General features: G+C 33.5%; 1 pseudogene; it reads left to right on the forward strand.

Annotated features, from left to right (window-relative positions):
- Positions 1-2,197: 2,197 nt before the first annotated feature.
- On the forward strand, positions 2,198-2,283 carry LOC119233220 (U2 spliceosomal RNA; annotated as a pseudogene).
- Positions 2,284-3,896: the final 1,613 nt, after the last annotated feature.

Here is a 3,896-nt window from a genome sequence, read left to right on the forward strand (position 1 = left end):
TTTACTATTTAGAGACAAAAAATACAATCCAATTTAAAAATGGCTAAAGGAATTGAAGAAACACTTCTCCAAAGAAAATATAAATAACCAAGCAGTGAATGACCAATAAGTTTGGCATCATTAGTTTTTAAGGAGATATAAATCAAAACCATGAGATATTACTTTGTGTATTAGGATATCTTTAAAAAGTGGAAAACAAAAATTCTGGCAAAGAGTGTGGAGAAATTCAAACATTTGTACATTGTAAGTGGTCCTCTAAAACAGAGTAGCCAGTTTGGAAAATGTTGGCAGTTAGAAAGTAAGACAATAGTGATATCACATCTCTAGAAGAGTTGCAGACACAATATTAGAGATTCAAAGGTGATGATTCCACCATGTATCACCACTAGAATCGTGTTTTTGCCAGTGCACAAACCAGATGGATAATAATGATAAATTATTTTAAATGTAGTGTCATTCTTGGGCCAGTCTGAACTGTGGATCCAGATAAAGTGTTTTTAACAAGTTAATGCAGCTCCTGTTACCTAGTACATAGCTATCTGCAGCTATTGACCTAAATAAACCTTTCATTTCCATGCATATCAGAGAGAGAATCACAAGTAGTTTGTCTTTACATGACAAAAGCAGTTTAATACCTTCATTATCTTAACAGGAGGTAAAGTAATTCTTTTTCAGAGTATTGTGAGGAAAATCCTTGATAATCTTCATATCAGGTAAAATATAAACCTATACATTAATTAGATTCTGTTAATTGTTCCTGGTGAATTAGAAGTAGCAAGCAAACAAGATTCCTTCCTAAAACATGAATTCCAGAGAAAAACTCACCTTACAAAGGTTTCATATTGATGAAAGTTATAGGCATCCAATGTCTTGTGAAGATAAGTGAGTTTTAAAATGAGGTAAAATTTGCTGAATTTTATACCACTTATTACAAAAAGGCAGATATTTTATGGGGGGGTGCCTTTTGAATTTGGAGGCATTATCAACTTTATTCAGTCATGTTTTTCAGATCCATTTGTAATATACCCTATAAAGCTTTCTATTTTCAGTAAAATCTGAGGCCAAAATAACTACAAAGTGTTCTATAGTAGGTCTGGGCTACCACATAAACCCATCTTCTACTTGAGCCACATGAAACAGCAAACACACAGTAAAAACATTAGTGTTTTTATCAAATATAGATGCTAGATACAGTCTTTGCCTTGCCTCAATAGGGAACTCACAGAATTAACAATTAAACATTTTGGAGAAAGACTATGCTGATTTCTAGTAGATACTGTTATCAATTTAAACAGCAGTTCCTGACCAATAGTAGGCCCAAATAGACACTAAACACATAATCATAGAACAGCAAGCCAGCCATCATGAATTGTATGTCTTCTAATCAAACAAATCATGTATTAGACATCTATAGCAGAATCCCTTTATGTCTTTTGAATAGATAAGATAGACTGCATCTACATTAAAGTTGTTATTGATTGGTGAGGGCTATTTATTGCCATTTCGTTATATATATTCTACTTTTTACAGTTGCATTGTTCCTTACCTCCTTTCTTATTCTCCTTCTGAGTTGATGATTTTCTGTAGTGGTATGTTTTAGGTCCTTTGTCTTTAGCTTTTCTGCATAAACTATGGGTTTTTGCTTTGTAATTTCTATGAGGCTTACATAAGACACATATGACAGTCTGTTTTAAGCTATTAACATCCTAACTTTGAAGACATAATAAAGTTATACATTTTTTGATGTCACAATTTACCTCTTTAATTCATCATTAACAAATGTTTGAAATTGTAGTTATTTTAGATACCTTCAGATACCTTATTACCACCATTGTAATATTAGAGTGTTTTCTACATAACTATATCTTTACAAATGAATTCTATATTTTTATATGCTTCATGTTATTCATTAGCAACTCTTTATTTCAACTCAAAGAAGTTTATTTAACATTTTTTGTAAGGCCAGTTTCCTAGTAATAAATTCCTTACCTGTGTTTGTGTAGAGCACTCTCAGTTCTGAAAAACAACATTGTTGGTTCAAGTTCTTAGTTGACAATTATCAGCACTTTTAACATCTCATTCCACCCTCTTCTGCAAAGTTTCTGCTGAGTAATTTTATGATAATGTATGAGAGTTCTCTTGTAAGAAATATATTATTTTCTCTTGCTGCATTGATTCTCTTTAACTTTTAACATCCATCGTTTCTTGGCCTTTTGGCTAAGATCAAGTGTAGTAAATTTTTTTTTTTTAAAGATTTATTTATACATGCACTGGGTACAGTCAGAAGCATGGGAGGGTGAGAGGATTCACCAGAGCCATAGCGACGAACAGAACAGGCAGACTGATGAAATACACTGCTGAGGGAAGCAGAGGGCGATAAACCAGTCACCTCTTTTAGTCTTGACAGTCTGATCTTGCAGAGGAGAGAAACCTCATCAATTAGGCAGGCCCATATTCCTGGTAACCTTTGCAGTTATCTAAGTTGCCATCTTTGTTAGTGACTTGTAATAGCTGAGGTGTGTCAGGACTCATAATGTACCCAAAGGGGAGTATCCTAGTGTGCATCTGATAGAGACTGCTTAGAATTTGGACCCTCTGATAGTAATAAGAAAACATATAATCAAATACCTTCCATAGAAAAACTAGAAGATAGGCAAAGATAGGTGATTCACTTATTTATTTATTTATTTATTTTTGGGCTGCTTCCTCTTCCTTGAGTCTAGGTACATAGGTATGCATGGTGTTTCTGTGCCCATTAAAACTGCTTCTTTGTTTCCTATAATTCCTGTAGGACTCATGCATATATGTTCTATTATCTATCAAAGCTAGGTGATCCCAGGGCCTGTACCTTAGTTGGGTTGGGAGACTTAAATGTTAAAACATTAGATTGTGTATGCACACATTTCAGGCAAGTATTAGCAGCTTCATTTTATTGTTGGAGAGAGCTGGAGGGAGAAGGTAGAAACATTTCTTCTTTGGTTCTTTCAATTTCAAAAGAGGATCACAGTCAAAATCTAGATTAGAAACTAGACTACAAAAAAAAAAAAAAAACAACTAGACTGTACAAAAAAAAAAAAAAAGACTAAGGGTTAGGAATTTTGTGTATTCTTTCAGCCCTGTTCTCTAGGGGCATACCTAGGGTAAGTGCATGTGCATCCCTTAAAATCTGCTTTGTTTGCTACATTTTTTTGAAACACATGAATGCATGTTCATTTTGACTTTCAGGTCTAGATGTTTTTGGGACCCATCCCTTGGCTGGGAGCCTTAAATGCTGGGGTGGTAGATATGTTCCCCAAATCCTTAGCTCCTAAGGAAGAAACTGAAGTTAGGGTTTTCCTCTTGATTATATGGTATTCTAAGAAGGGTGGGATTTATCATGAGAGTGTGTCTCAGTTTTTCTTATGCATTTATTTTCCCAGTTCCAAAATGTATAAGAGTCACTCAATTAATTTCTGGATTTCTCACAAAGGGAATTGCTCCATGTATAGCTGTACTTTCAGTGCATCTGTGGAAAGAGGGAAATTCAAGAGCCTATTATGTCACCATCTGGTCTAATGACATCTTTAATATCAAATTTAAGGAAAATAAAAACATCTGACAAGGAATATAAATTAATAGACTATAATGTATGTCATTAGGAGTTCTATAACAAAGTATCTCAATGGATATATTAAAAACAAAATATAAAAATGTAATTGCAGATAAATCTCCATTATTTTAGAAATCTCCATTATTTAAGAACTTTTATATAAAAAGTTTACTCAAGTAAATTCAAAGATTAAACTGAAATAAACACACTCCAGGAAACTTTACACTGAAGATGAAAAAAAACAAGGAAACAAAATGTAATCCTCATGGCTACAAGGTACCAGGAAATAAGATACAGTTTTCAGGAT

Source organism: Talpa occidentalis, unplaced genomic scaffold (assembly GCF_014898055.3).
Source record: "Talpa occidentalis isolate TD23 unplaced genomic scaffold, MPIMG_talOcc4v2.1 talOcc4.7, whole genome shotgun sequence".
In the NCBI taxonomy this organism is placed as follows: Eukaryota; Metazoa; Chordata; class Mammalia; order Eulipotyphla; family Talpidae; genus Talpa; species Talpa occidentalis.